Source organism: Silene latifolia, chromosome 3, assembly GCF_048544455.1.
Source record: "Silene latifolia isolate original U9 population chromosome 3, ASM4854445v1, whole genome shotgun sequence".
Taxonomy (NCBI): domain Eukaryota; kingdom Viridiplantae; phylum Streptophyta; class Magnoliopsida; order Caryophyllales; family Caryophyllaceae; genus Silene; species Silene latifolia.
In genome coordinates this window covers 40,595,098-40,610,834 of record NC_133528.1, presented here as the reverse complement: position 1 = coordinate 40,610,834, position 15,737 = coordinate 40,595,098, and positions in this window count along the sequence as shown.

Here is a 15,737-nt window from a genome sequence, read left to right as displayed (position 1 = left end):
AAGTGACTAGCCCAGCGATCTTGCGACGAGTGCCGTCGTAAGCGCGTACTCCTTGATTCGTTGGGATAAAATCAGATTCCTTGACACCGAGCCTGTGGGCAGTTTTGAGAGGGATGACATTCACGGCGGAACCGTCACCCATGAGGACCATTGGTATATTCTTTTGGAGGCATTGTACGGTGATGTACAGGGCCAGGTTATGATTGGCTCCGAATGGAGGGATATCCTCGTCGGAGAAGTTGACCGGGTTACTCATATCAGGGGCGTCCCTCGTCATGTGTGCCACTATTTCTTCTGGGGAAGAGGTGGAGGGAACGGTTAATTTTCCCAAGGCCTGCAGCAAGGCATGTCGATGCTCAAAAGACGTTGCGATCAATTGCCAAATTGAGATTTCGGCTTTTGCTTTCTGGAGTTATTTCAGGACTGAGTTCTCGGGGACCTTTGGTTGAGTGTCCACCTCTGGGACGATTTGGTCATTCGTTGTTGGAACGATCGTTGGGTTGTTCGGATTTTGATAGGGACGTCCGGACCGGGTGAGATGTCCGATTTCTTTTGTCCGCTTCTCCTTCCGTGGGAGGATATAGACATCCTCAACATCATTCCTCCATATGCCGTTAATTTCAGAGTCTCGAGGATACCTTGGAGGGGTATTCCTCGGTGGATAGTTCTTGTGGGGAATATTTTTGTGAGGGCGATTTTTATGGGGGTAGTTATTTTGAGGGTAGTTATTTTGAAGGTGATTTTCGTGAGGTCTATGCCAGAATGGTCGCGGGAGCAATTCATCCTGGGGTGGGTAGTTTTGAATGCTTAGGGAATTCTCCCTTGGGCGCGGTGTTGGGGGATTGAAGATGAGTCGACGGTAGGCGTCGTCGAGTCGGGTGATTCTTTCAGAGAGGCTGGCTATGGCCTCTTCAACTTGTTGAAACATAGTGAGCATGGTGGCAGCACTAAACACAAACACTCCGTCTGAAGGATCCTTTTCCAGAACATTCACCTCGTCGTCAATCGGCAAGATGAGGTGAGAACAGTCTAGGGTCGGCTCATCGTCAGAGATGGCGTGAATTCCCAAAGGATTCGTCTTGTTGTTCGGCTTAGTTGGTGGGGGTATAGGCAAATCTCCCTTCTCAATCATGTCTTGAATGAGGTGCTTGAGTTTGAAACAATTTTCGGTATCATGCCCCTTCCCTCGATGATACTGGCAGCAGGCGTTGGGGTTCCAAAATCGGGACTTCTTGGCGTCGGTCGGATCCGGGGTAGGTCCGATCGGTTGTAGCTTCCCCTGGTCCATGAGCCTTTTCAGGACACTTGCATAAGTCGACCCTATGTTGGTGAACACTCTCTGGGGGCGCTCGGTTTTCTTGGCAGATGGTTCGACGAGGTTAACCTCATCAATCTTGTTTGTCTGACCGTAAAGGCGAGATCCGTTTGAGGTGGATCCCTGGTAACCCCTACCAGTGGTCTTTGCTAGGACACCCTTTCGTAGGTCGTCCTCAATACGTGTCCCCAGAATCTGCAGATCTTGAAAAGTTTTGATACTCTGATACCTTAGTAGGTTGGCGTAAACCGGGCGGAGATTGTTGACAAATTTTTCCACGAGAGTTGATTCACTCGGCTTACTGACCAATTGATTACTCACCCTCCTCCACCTGGTTAGGAACTCAGTGAACCCTTCCTTGTCGTTTTGGGTTAACACCTCGAGATTGCGGGTGTTGGCCTTGATTTCGACGTTGTCGGCATACTGCTTGGCAAACTCAACTGCGATCTCATCCCAAGTAGTAAGGTTTTTCGGGTCCAAGGAGTAGTACCATTGGCGAGGAATCGGCTCCAAAGAGGATGGGAAGATCCGGTTAAAGAGCTCCTGTTTGACCCCCTTAATGGCCATGTAGTCCTTGAAATCACGGATATGGTTGAGTGGGTCCTCCACTCCCTTGAACTTAGGCACATCAGTCAGGGTGAAGTTGTCAGGTAACTGGTCCCCGACAGTCTCGAACCTTCGGTTGTTCTCAAGATGGATATTGTTACTCCGGGCTAGGAGCTGTTCTTCCAAGAGTTTCAGTCTCTTCTCAGTTTCAGTCAGAGGTGTGGTATTATGTTCCCCAGTTTCCTTGTTCTCCAGGACGTCGATACGGGTCTCGACGCGATCCAGGGTGACCTTAAGAGCGGTAAGCAGGCTGGCTAGCTGATCAGTTGTGACATCTCTGTTGTTATCATTGTTGTTGTTAAACGAAGCTGAAGATAGGGCCATGGCTCTGAGGCAGAAAAACGGCTCACATTACAACTCAATCCGACACGGTTCCAAGACTGAACGCAAACAACACAGAGGACGAGACAAAGATCGACTCAACAAGACGGGGTGACCGTGTGTGGTCCCTCGGTGCTGACTCGATTTATGACGTGATGGTGTTTGACCGAACCTTTGACACGAGTCCAATCATGACGGCGCGACGCCATTGGACGGGTCTCGTGGTGAGACGACTCATAAGTAAAGACCCATAAGTAAGTTTGCTTTGACTCGATAGATACGAGGCGGAATTGGAATGGTGGACTGAAGTTTTCGAAAATAGAAATTTTAAAAAGGGTTTATTTGTCGCTTTAATGGGCGGCTTCCGAAGATAGTGATCTCCGCAAGTAGATCAGTTGAAAAGGTTTGTCTTAAGTTTATTTGAAAAAGCCGGTTTGAGTTTGAGACGGCTCGGAAAACAGTGCGTCGTTTCCCAAAACGGTTTTTTGAAATTCAAAATTGTATGTTTTGAAAATCGAGTTTGAAATGTTTGAAGAGGTCTCGGGGACGGTGCATGGTCCTCGGGATCCCGAAATTGTCTCGAGAAAAGGGTGTGTGCCTTTCTCGGGTTTTGAAAGAAAGCCATTGTCGGCGCGAAACGGGTTAAAATCCGTGTCTAGACGCGGCGATTATAACGGCGTAAAAAGGTGATTTGAAATGGTTATACAAAACCGGGTTTGAAAATCGTCATTATGACGGCCTAGAAAGGCGTGTTGAAATGGTTATACATAACCGAGTTTGAAAATCGTCATTACGACGGCCTAGAAAGGCGTGTTGAAATGGTTATAGAGAACCGAGTTTGAAAAATCGTCATTACGACGGCCTAGAAAGGCGTGCATCGGTCGGCGAAAGACCGAGGTTTGAAATGGCCATTATAACGGCGCAAAGAGGTGTTTTTGAAAGTTTGAAAATGACACGGAAGGAATTATGATCACATAGCACATAAGCACTCACAGTTCATTATATTATGCATTATGCTGACACGGGTTTTGGCTTAAGAGGGTGGGTTACACACCAAGCAATCAAACCCCGATTTACGAGAGGGATACCAATCCAAACAAAATGTGTAAGGAGGGTGCCCTAGCCTCGTGCTCGAAAGTGATGAAAGCTCTTTGACGAAAAAGAATAGTGTAACGTCAACGGTATGCTTGACTCAATCGGGATTGGAAACGCGGGGATGAGAAAAGTCACGCCGACGAAACGAGCCAATTGGTCGAAAAGGGTTTGGCTGTGGGCCCGGACAAGGAAACCCGACCGTGACCGTAATATCAATTAATGCATTCCAACCAAGACCTCGTTCGAGTCTCACCATCTAGGGATCACAAAGACGTAAGTGTCCTAGTTTTCCCCGCGGAGTCGCCAATCTGTGGACATGGCCCACCTGTAGGTCCGGTTCGATCTGCGGACATACAGCGGTCTTTTTGAAAGCCACGCTCGGCGGCGTAAAGGTGCTTTCGACCGGATCGTTTTAGATTAGTCGGTTTCGTCTCGGTAAGGGTCTCGAAACGATTAGAGATGCTCGGAGTCTCCACCAAGCATTTGTGGGATGCCTGGAACCCGTTCGAATTCCACTTTATACCTCGGTCAAATCGAAGCACAAAGCAGCGTTTGACATAGGTACTAAAGATAAGGAAATCGTCCCTCTTTAGCATCCTATCTCTAGAATGACTCTCGTACGCCCTGGATAAGATCGTCCACTATCCAAAGTTTCTGAGTAAGAGGTGAAGGTACGTATTGGGAAGCCCTTTAATCAGACACCCAATCCCGCCCGCGTTTAGCGACCTCTACTGATCGATCTTGGTTGGTTGAATGCAAAAGTTGATAAAACGGTTTAAATGCATGAATGCGCATCCAATAATTTAAACCTAACATGTGAGAGCTTTCTAAGTCGGTTGATTTAATCCAAGTATCAAGTATAAGATGTCGAGTTGGATTAATGGTTGATTTGCATGCAAGACGGAAATTAAACATCCATTTACCGCATTAGGTTTAGGGTGCATAACATGATCCATTTGTCTTAGTAAGGCATTTTGCAAATGTGGTTTGAACAGTCATCTGATCCGTCCTGTATCCGGGTTAATCGGAGTCGGGATCGTCCTAGACTAATGCTGGAAGGGAACAGGCCATGTACCAGACGGCTATATGAGGCGCGAGCCAGCCGGCGGTGTAAGGGGCCTCCCTCTGGTTTTGAAAATGAGAAATGGAGAGCCTGTTTAGGCGCGGGTTAGCCCACGGTTTATGTGCCGTGTTCTGACCTTTTAGAAAACGTTATAAAACGTGTTGAAAATGGGTATTTGAACCCGATTTGATTTGAAAGGGTCGTTTAGACCGCATTTGTTGATTTGAAGAACTAGACTCGAATAATCATCATTATTTGATAATATTCGGTGTCGGGTTCGATTTGACAAACTTGGCATGAATAGTTTTGAAAAATGATTATGGACTAATTGTTTTAAGTCCATTTGAATGTTATTAGCCGATACTCATCATCGTACCCGGATTAAAATCCGGCATGGTATGTAGAACCAAGGATGACTTTGTGTTGGTGACTAATGTGCTTGTTTGAAAATGTAAAGAAATGAAATAAAAGGCTTTAAAATACCTTTTAAATGTCAATAACCAAATATTATCACCGAAACACGGATTTAACCGTCATGGTATGAGGAACCAAGGGTGAAAAATGCTTTATGGTTAAAACATGTGAAATAAAATGAAAAGGGTTCGAAAATACTTGAAATGGTAAAAACCGATTACAAATATGAAAAATGGGTTAAGGGAAATGACGAGAACGAACACGGTTGATTTCTGGTCTGAATACCCCATTTAGGCGCGGGCTGGTTGGCGACCTAAGGGGCTTCTGCCTCAGACCAAAAATCGGTTTTGGCTCGTTTATTCCATGTTTTGGTTCATATTATGCATGTTTTAGCATGTTAGAGTCATGAAACAAATTAAAACATAATAAAAGAGGATTTTTACATCCTCATACTTACATGTTTGGTTATGGCGAGTGACCGACATAAGTGTAATAACTCGTTTGATCGGAAAAAACTCGGTTTAAAACCGTTTTGGTAAGTAAAAGAGTGTTTTAAAAGTTTAGTGATGGTGTAGTGGTCGAAATGGTCGGTCAAGTGGTTTAATGCAAGATGACGGTACCAAACAATGTTTAAGGCTCGTGTTTACGATCGGTAGGTCGTAAATACGCGTCGGGTTGTGACTTAAGAAGTCGAGTCGAGAATTTTAAGGGATAAAAGAGGGGGCGGACACTCGCGTAACTCTCAAATGGGTGGCATTTGAGAGGTATTTATAGGAGAATGAGTGGTTGTGTGAGTTTTGAGCGATGTGGCCACCTGGGCTGCTCAAAGAGGCGCGAGCCACGTCGCGGGTCTTCGAGCTGTGTTGTCACTTTCACAACAAACGCAATCATGATTTGTTCTATCCTAGGTTTTGTAGTCACATGTTTGGTACTTGACCATTCATGAATCCGGGAAAACTTAAGGTATAAGGTTTGAAATGTTTGTTTTTTGTGGTTGACTCGGTTTGACTCGTTGTTAGAGTCGGGATTTGAATTTTTGAGTCGGTTTTTGGTCCGGTGTCGGTTTTGACTCTAGTTAGTGTCATTGTGACCCTGTCGCCGTGCATTAAACACTCCAGGTATTTTTGAAATGTTTTGAAATGTTTTATTTTCGAAATCTTTTGAAGTTCTCCGACGTAAAGTTGTACACAAACTGTCGATCAAAGGCCGCGATTCTAAAACATTATGTAGTCCGATAATCATCGGGTGTTTGTTGGAGTCTCGGCAGATACCGGGTATCTACACCGTCATGGGTAGGGGATGTGCACATTAAGGGACAGGGATTGTTAGTCGCTCGTTGATGAGCTGGACTTGGTGGGGATGGGCTGCGGTCACCCACTGGAGGAGTGGATTACCTGTTGCGATGGGTAATCTGGCAGGCCTACACACTTCGGTGTGTAGTCGGTTACTATGGAGGATGATCAGCCGGTTACATTATTTGTTTGTCTTATCTTGATTGAACGGTACTGACCCCGTGTTGTTGTTTTGTATAACCTGCGGTGATCCATTCGGGGATGGTGAGCAGATTATGACAGGTAATGCAGATGTATAGCTATGGGGCAGTCATGGGGAGTTATCACTTCGAATCTAGCTTCCGCTGTTACGAGTTTAGTTGTCTTTGATTTCAGTTGTATTGAGTTCCTTACACTTTTATTTTGAGTTGGTCAGAGATTATGTAATCGTTAAAACTCTTTATACTTTAATAAAGTTGTTTTGGATTGTTGCTTTTGATATACTAACCTCGGGCAACCGAGATGGTAACAGCCTCTCATGCTAGGGTAGTCCTTGGTAAAGTACCTTGGTATGAGGGGGTGTTATAAAGTGGTATCAGAGCCGATGATTCTAGCACCTAAAACAAATGAACCCAATGAATTTAGGGAGTCTAAATAAAATGAAACCGGGGAGAGTTGTTTGGAGCTACCGCAAGGACTTGGGAGACGTCCCGGAGTCGCACAACGGCCCTCACAAACTCAAGTCGGTCACGGGGGGAACTTTGTTGTGTGTTTATTTGATTCATATATGTCGTGTGTCGAAAGTGAATGCTTGGAACATGTGGTAGAAGGTGTAATGTGTGAAAATCTGTGAAGGACATTATGGAAGTGGAAGAAAGGCATGATGGAATTGATATGTGAAGTCAGTTGAAACGGTTTTGGTATGAAAAGTATTGGCATGTTACGTGTTTACTATGTGGCTTTCAGATTTATTACGTAATATGCTTAACTTTGGGTAGCGATGCATAGTATATAGAATTGCATGCTTAAGTATGTTATCGTAAGTTTATGTTGTGTTTAATGCACGTGTGGATATGATGAAAGTTCACCTATGTACTGGTTTTTAGAAGTATTGAGTTGTTATTGTTTGCTTTATTCATGCTCAAGTTGTTTTGTTTAGAAAATTTGATTCGTATGAAGATCGTTTACGGAATGGTTGTCTTAAAACTGTCATAAGTTTAGTTCTAGTAATTATATTTCTGTAATTCTAATTGGAGGTGATAGCTTGTCTTCTTACGATTCTAACGATAGGTCACACGCCCAGATTGACCAAGTAACGAGTGAGATATGACAGTTTTACGAAAACTAGACGGTGCTGAGAACTGCGCCGATACTCGACCGAGTAGTCCCTACTCGGCCGAGTATCTTTTATACTCGACCGAGTATTCCATATTCGGCCGACTAATCTCTCTGTGATAATTCTGTTTAGCTTCTGGAGTCGTTAACTCGGCCGAGTAGTCTCATTACTCGACCGAGTACCCTGTACTCGGCCTAGTATGCCACGTACTCGACCGAGTACCTCAGTGGGCGGCCATTTTGAGTATGTGGCTATGCTTTTACCTTAATTTTTAATCGGTGGCTATGTTCTTACTTTTGTTATGAGTCGGCGGCTATGTTCTTACATTGTTTTGAGTCGTAGCGTATGTACACATGTATGTTTTGAGTCTTAAAGCGTTCTTTTATATATGTGACGGTCTTGATATGTAAGTTACCGGATGTTATGATATGGAGAATGCCGACTTATGAGGAAGACATGTGTTAATGTGGTTGTGAGAAATAGTGGAAAAAGGAAAGGGAAGAATGATGAGCTAATCGAGGTAAAGAGCATGTTTTGTGAGATATGATGAGTGATATAGTCGTGTGTTGAGTAATATAAAAGTAAGTGTGTATGGGCAAGGGTGAAGTAAGTGTAAATAAACGTGAGAATGAAAGATTGGGATGAGGAATATAAATAGTGACATAATGGTATGTGTAAGGATTTATGGAGAGAGACGGTTAGGATTGTGTTGCTTAAGGATATATGTAATGAAGGGTTGCTTTAGAGGGATGAAGTAGAGGGGTATGTAGTGAATGTAGATGGAGTTATGTCGCGACGTGGATTTATAGATAGTGACTGAGTTTGGTAATTTGGAATATCAAGGGGTGAGCCTAGTGTGTAATTTTTTGGGAAATTAACGGTATGAGGTAAATTTTTGGTTTTCTAAAGATATGAGAGGGAGATACGACTAATTGAAGAGTAATTATTAGTGTGTGGATTTGATGGTGACAAGGGTGAGTAAGAAGCAAGATGAGAGAGGATAAATGATAAGAAGACTGATAAGATATTGATATGAATTAATAGAAGTAGAGTTGTGGAGCTATGGGAAAATAAACAATTACTAATGTAACACCCCCTCATACCAAGGTGCCTTACCAGGACCACCTTACCATGAAAGTGTGTTACCATCTCGGTTGCCCGAGGTTAGTACATATCAAAAGCGTCTGAACTGAGCACATTTATTAAAGTACTGTAAAGCATAAAGTTTACAACATCCCAAATCCAAATACTGGTTTAACAAAATACATTCTCCAAAGTTTAACAATAAATGAAATCCAATCTAAGACTCAGACGGTGATGTTATGACTGGTGATGGTGATACTCCCAAGACAGTCCCCAAGCTCACACTAGCAATACCTGTCAAGCCTGCTCACCATCCCCGAATGGATCACCGCAGATTCCACAAACAACACGGGGTCAGTATTACTCAAACATTAAGACAAACAAACGGAGAAATCAGCTGATCATCGCCAATTCCCAATCCTTCATTCTCACACCGTAACCGACTACACACTGACGTGTGTAGCCCTGCCAGATTACCCATCGCAACAAGTAATCCTCGCCGCCAGTGGGTGACCGCAGCCGATCCCACCTAGTCCAGCTCCTCAACGAGCGACAACAATCCCTGTCCCTTAATGTGCACATCCCCTCCCGTGGCGGGTTCCACGGAGGGCGAACTAGGGTGTGAAGCCACTCCCGCAAGTGACTCCACCACAATCACAATCACAAGATATCACAGCCATCTCAACACCCTTACACCAACATCGTCACAACAATCTCCATACTCCGATGATCAACAGATAACAATAATCACAACAACATGTCTTACAATAACAGTAAACTGAGTAGGAAACCCTACCTTAGAAATCAACAGTGGGAATGAACTTGCACACTCAGAAAGGCTCCTCTACGAAGTCTTCTCCTATACCATAATCAGATCACACAATTACACATTGCACAACCCCCATATTCCCAATTCCGTAAATATACAGTAACCCCAACGAATACAAACAACATAGAATAAAACTTACCAACAGTAGGATGAGAAATTGTACGTAAGGACTCCGAAGGTTTCGCAAACAACAAGGCAATGGGATGATTAGGGAGTGATTAGGGAGGGATTAGGGTTAACGTAAAATGATGAAGTAGAAATGATGTTTTGAAAACTGACGCGGGATATAAAATAAATCTTAAACGCTCTCTAATCAAACCGTCAAAATAATACTCGCCAGACCGAATACTCGGTCGAGTAAAGTTATACTCGGCCGAGTATCCTCTACTCGGTCGAGTATTCACTATACTCGGCCGAGTATTCATCGGCAGAACCAAAACAACTCATAACAACAGCACTACTCGGCCGAGTAGGCTCTACTCGGTCGAGTAGTCACCAAAGAAAATCCGTAGTGTTACAACTAAAGAGTTAAATAGAAAGAGAAAGAAGATGAATTATTAATTGGTTTTATTGAGTAAAAAGGGGGAAAGAGGGATGGAAGTAAGTTGAGAGAACGTTGACCGGAGTTAAGGAGCATGTAGGTAGGAAATTATGGAAATGTACGATAACCTCATTGGAGGGTGTGAGTTAATGGTTATATAGGAGAACGGGACGACGTGTTAGCCGTGAGTTTCGAGGTATTAAGGGAGTATGAAGCTTGTAGAATGTTTGCACGGTCTGAGATTTTGGTGGAGAGTTAGGTGACGGTACGATAAAGGATAGAATTGGGAATAATATTGAGGAAAATTCTGTTGATGGATCTGATGCTCGTTGTATGGGATGACAACCAAAAGAGGAAATAAAATTGTTGTATAAAGAAGTGATAGTAAGAGAGTAGTCACGTGAAGGATGTTGGTGTCATAGTATTGTCACTAGTGGTTGAGGATGATGATACTTTAGGGAAGTTAGTTGTTCTAATGAGGTTGATTTTGTGGAGGTGATTAGTATGTTTGGTTGTGAGGAAGTATAAGATGTGGATATATGAGGTGTTCGCTGGAAGTTGAGTACTGATGTTATGGCTATATTTACCGGAGGGGTGATAATTGTGTGTATGAGAGGATATGTTATGAAAGGCACCTGAGTTAAGTCCGGATGAGAGATATTCATTGTCAAGTGGTAACTTACGTGATCAGGATTGGCTAGTTAGATTCGATTATGGGTCCATGAGTTGTGTAAAACTTTGTGTGAGGTCCTGGCCTCACGAGTAATGGTGTGGTGTGATAGTTACGAGTCGTTATATGTGTGTTCCGCGTCATATGTTATACTTATATGAGTATGTATGATATCTGTAAGTAATGGTGTGAGGTTCCGGCCTCAAGAGTCATGGTATGGATAATATTCCTAAGGTTGGTATTTGTGATCCCGTCTAATATGCTGCGTCGTGATCTGGTAGAGCAGTTTTAAGAAAGTCTTGTGGTCAAGGAAGTTGTGCTGAGTCAGTGTTATGAGATTGTAAATGTTGTGATGGCTATCGATGTGGTTTTTGTGCACTGTGCATGGTAATTCGTGTTGTGATATGAGTATTTTCGTGTTATCGTATATTGTTGTTTGTTTACTGCTATTTCCTGTCAGTGTCGGTCGGGGCATATAGACCATTGTGTTGTTTCCCGATGTTTCTTACTAGTGTCAGCTTCGGAGTGATAATAGAGTATGATATGAGAGAGAGTTGGGTATGGTGTTGTTGTTGTCATGGCATAGTAATATTCTGTTACTGGGACATAGTTGTGAGAGGTTGTTGGAGTACTTTTGATCTTGTGTTAGATGAGGCATTGGTGGACATAGTTGTGGAAAGAAATTGTGGAACATGTGTGGTATTGAACTTGAAGCAACGGGTGGTTTAACACCTTTTATTGGGGCAGTGAGTACAAAGTTTTGGGACTTAATGTCATGTCAAGTTAAGGGTGAGTTTTGTGGTAATAAAAGAGATAAACTTGAGAAGTTAATGTGAGTATGTGTAACAATTGTGGATTGTGAGCTAAGATCGTTAGATGAGTGTATAGGTATATGGAAGTATGTTGTTTTGCGGTAATGTGGAAGAGATGGAGTGGTAGTTTTACCGAGGATTTTATGACATATGTTATGGGAGTACAGAGTAATTGGAGGCACGAGAACTGTGAGAGAAAGAGAGCCCTGGATATAGGAATGGTTGTAGGTCTTGAGGTTATAGTGGTTTATCGTTGACATGCGTTGATAATGAGGTTTATGGGAGGTATGGCAATGGACCTAGTATTAGTGAGTTACGAGGACGTAACATTTATCTTAAGAGGAGTAAGATGCAACAAAGAGATTTTGATGGTTGTACATGTTATGGTATAATTGGAAGTTTGAGTGTTGGTATAGAGTAAGGAATGGATTCGTGTTGTGATTGATTTCATTACAGTTAATGGCAGTGCTTGTAGTAGTATGATGTTTACGAGTGTGAGTAAACTTCGAGGACGAAGTTCGTTTTAAGGGTGGTTGAATGTAACATTCCGTCTTGATGGTTGATCTTGTCCGGTGGATTGTCTTGGTAATTGAGTTGCTAGTGAGTGTTATAGAAGTGAGACAGAGTTGGCAACATTATATTGTGGTTATTCAGTAATATTATGGAGTCAGTATTAGGAGGCTATGTTGTAGTTGAGATGTTATCATGAGCCGTGTTGTGGAAGTAAGCGTGGTTGGTGGACTTAGTGTTAGGTGTTCGGGTTTTATAGGTTGGATTAGAACTTTGGGGACGAAGTTCTTTTTAAGGGGGGAAGACTGTAATACTACAGATTTTATAGGCTGGTACTCGACCGAGTATGGCCTACTCGGTCGAGTAGTGTGTCTCGTGTAGTCTGTTTGGCTACTGTCGAGGAACACTCGGCCGAGTATAATGAATACTCGACCGAGTAGAGGATACTCGGCCGAGTATACTCTATACTCGACCAAGTGTCCGGCCCGCGAGTGATATTTCAGCGGTTTGATTCGGGAGTAATTAGAGGTTATATAATTTCGATAATCAGTTTCTAAACATCATTTTACAAAACCTAATCAAACGTATGACACTCTAATCACTCCCAATCTCTCCTCTATGTGTGTGTGGACTATCTTAGCAATCGCATTCAATCCTTCATCCTTTCGTCGGTAAGTCTTTATTCCCATGATTGTTGATGATTAATTCTAGGGTTTTCCTTTAATCATGAATTGGGGGAAATGGGGTTTTGCAGTTAGTGATTGGAATTATGTGATTGTTGTTGTAGGTGACGATGTGGTATTTGTTACGCATTTGTATGGTTGATTGCAGTGTAAGCGGATTGCGAAAAGGTAGGGTTTCTCCTACTCAGTACTGTTAATTGATTAAGATTGCATATGTTTCATAATTGTTGTTATCTCCTGATCATCGGAGGATGGGTGTTGTGGTGACGGTGTTGGTGTGGTTGTGATATGATGGTTGTGGGTTGTGACAGCTGTGATGCTGTGGTGTGTGTGATTGTGGTGGAGTCACTTGCGGGAGTGGCTTCACACCCTAGTACGCCCTCCGTGGAACCCGTCACGGGAGGGGATATGCACATTAAGGGACAGAGATTATTAGTCGCTCGTTGATGAGCTGGACTTGGTGGGGATGGGTTACGGTCACCCATTGGCGGAGTGGATTACCTGTTGCAATGGGTAATCTGGCAGGGCTACACACTTTGGTGTGTAGTTGGTTACTGTGGAGGATGATCAGCCGGTTACATTATTTGTTTGTCTTATCTTGATTTAACAGTACTGACCCCGTGTTATTGTTTTGTAAAACCTGCGGTGATCCATTCGGGGATGGTGAGCAGATTATGACAGGTAATGCAGATGTTTAGCTATGGGGCAGTCATGGGGAGTCATCACTTCGAGTCTAGCTTTTCATTTATTACGAGTTTAGTCATCTTTGATTTCAGTTGTATTGAGTTCCTTACACTTTTATTTTGTGTTGGTCTGAGATTATGTAATCGTTAAACTCTTTATACTTTAATAAAGTTGTTTTGGATTGTTTCTTTTGATATACTAACATCGGGCAACCGAGATGGTAACAGCCTCTCATGCTAGGGTAGTCCTTGGTAAGGTACCTTGGTATGAGGAGGTGTTACAGGCAAGTTTGAGGCAATGGTTATACACTCTAACGGGCGTTCGCTCTATTTGCTATGCTTTGTTGCTAGCTTTGTGCCTTCTTTTGCTGTGGATTGTGTGTCACCATGTTTGCTATGCTTCAATGCTAGCTTTGTGCCTTAGGTTGTTGTGGGTCGTTTGTCACTACTGGCCTTGTAAGTGTTCATGGTCTAGTGGTTGCATATGGTCTAGGTTTGCATGTTTGCATTCGTCTAAGGTTGATTAAGTCGTGGTAAGCTAAATGGGGTTTTCATGAGTATAGATGGTCTCGCATATTTACTGGTTTTACATTTCAATTGTTATTGATTGTTGATTATATTAAATTGTTGTAAACATGACTGGGAGAGCATCTAGTTACTCCCGACTGATTGTCGACCCCCATTCTCAGGTTGTTCAGATGTTTGCTGTTTGGATCTTATCTTGTTGGGGAAGTGTTGTGCGGCGAGATGAATAATAAATTAGGAGTTTGTTTTCATGTTATGAGAACCTTTGAATAATGTATTAGTTTGTTTTGGTTTTAGTAGCGAACTGGATTCGTCAGGTGTTTCCGCCACCTTGACCCTTTTATCAGTATCGTACTCTGATATTTATTTTAAATAAGTTTTTCCCTTGTTTTATAATCCGGGTTGTTACAGTTGGTATCAGAGCGAACACGCTCCTAACTCTCGCTTAGTTGATGACTAAAATAAATGACCTAGTTAATGAGTGAGAGTAAATGAGGTAGAAACCAATAGGATTGGTTGGTTTTCTTATGTTTGTAAAGTGTATGAGTAGTTGTTTGGAGTGGTACTTAGGTTCTACCACTTATAACAAATTTCGTTCTTGCAGATGGTGCGTAACGCGAATGGTGAGACCGATGTTGACCGCATCAGGAGACTAGAGGCCGCTTTGGCATCTATGGCCGAAGGTTTCACCAACCACCTCAACAACAACAACAACCATCCGCAACCGACTGTGTTTGATCGCTTTGCTCGTCACCGTCCTCCGACTTATGATGGTGCGAACGATCCTACTGCTTTGGAGGCTTGGATTCGAGAGATCGAGAAGTTGTTCCTTGCTACTGGTTGTCCTGAGGCTCAGAAGGTGGATATCGCCACCTATTATTTGAAGGATGAGGCCGACAACTGGTGGGCTCTTGCTAGAGCTGGTCTGGAAGTTCAGCCAGGATATGGTTGTGCTCTTTTCTCTGAGGCTCTGAAGAAAAGGTTTTATCCCGAGGAGATACGCTGGCAGAAGGAGCAGGAGTTTCTTTGTCTACAGCAAGGTTCCATGACCGTTGAGGAGTACACCAACAAGTTCGTGAAGCTGTCGCGATTCGTTACTTCTGTGGCTATGGACGAGGTTTCAAGGACTCGTCGCTATGAGAAGAATCTAGCTCCTAAAGTCCGGACTGCTATGTCTGGTATTCCTTCAACTTCTTTCCAGCAGGCTTATGATCATGCTCTTAGTATCTATGATTCAGTTCTTGCTACCGAGGCTGAGGAGAGTGCAAAGAGTAAGTTCGTGAAGAGGCCTTATGTTGCTTCTAGTGCTTCCCAGAAGAAGCAGAAGTTCGAGGTTCGTCCGTATACACCGCGTGATCCGAGTCAAGCGAAGGAGGGTATGACTTGATAATGACTTGCTACAAGTACCGGAAGCCTTACCATCCGGGAAAGAGCTGTGCTCCTGATACTCCGATCACATGTTACACATGCAGAGCTCCGGGACACAAGGCTGTGGATTGTCCCCAGAAGCCTAAGTTTGATGCTCCTAAGGTTGATGCTCCGAAGACTGGTCGAGTATTCGTTATGAGTCGTGCTGAAGCAGATGCTAATCCAGATATGGTTACGGGTACGTTTCTCGTTCACTCTTTATCTGCTTTTGTTCTTTTTTATACGGGTGCATCGATGTCTTTTGTATCCGAATCCTTTTCCGTCCGTGCCGGACTCTCTTCTTCATCATCCGTTCATACCTCTATATCCCTTCCTACGGGTGAGATTGTTTCTTGCTCCGTTCTTTTCAAGGACGTACCTGTCAGTATCGCAGGGGCGATCCTTCCTGCCGATCTCGTCCAATTCAAACTCGGAGAGTTTGATGTGATTTTGGGTATGGATTGGTTATCTCGCTATGACGCTAGGTTACTGTGTCGTGATCAGAAGATCGTGCTTAAGAGTCCCACAGGTTCGAGGGTTTCTTATCAGGGTGTTAAGGTTACACCTACGGTC